This window comes from Gekko japonicus, unplaced genomic scaffold (assembly GCF_001447785.1).
Source record: "Gekko japonicus isolate JY-2015 unplaced genomic scaffold, Gekko_japonicus_V1.1 scaffold4574, whole genome shotgun sequence".
Lineage (NCBI taxonomy): Eukaryota > Metazoa > Chordata > Lepidosauria > Squamata > Gekkonidae > Gekko > Gekko japonicus.
Window position 1 is genome coordinate 55,645 of NW_015170409.1, and position 475 is coordinate 56,119.

The following is a 475-nucleotide window of genomic DNA, read 5'->3' on the forward strand; positions in this document are numbered from 1 at the left end:
CCTGGCCCCACTGGTGGACCTCGTGATGGCACTGGTATTTCTGGCCACTGTGTGACACAGAGTGTTGGACTGGATGGGCCTTTGGCCTGATCCAACATTGGCGTCTCTTATGTTCTTATGTTCCTTCCCTCCCCTTTTTTTGCAGAATCACGGAGGGAGGGAGGGAGGGAGGGGAGGGGTTGGCAGCCAGCTTTAAAAAAATACAGGTTTCGCCTGTAGATGCAGAAGGCATACAGAATACGCAAATAAAAAAACCGGAGGGGGAAAGACCAGTGCAGAGGGTATGCGTGCGACTCTGAAGTCAACCCTTAAGGCTTGACTCCTCGGATTCTCCAAAGTAAGCTGTCAGTGCAGAAAGGGCCTTTTTTTTGGGGGGGGGCATTTACACACTGAGGCCGCAAAGAGGGAAGGAGCAGAGGCAGCGTGGTGTGAGGGTTAGAGTGTCGGGTCAGGATCCGGGAGGCCCGGGTTCAAA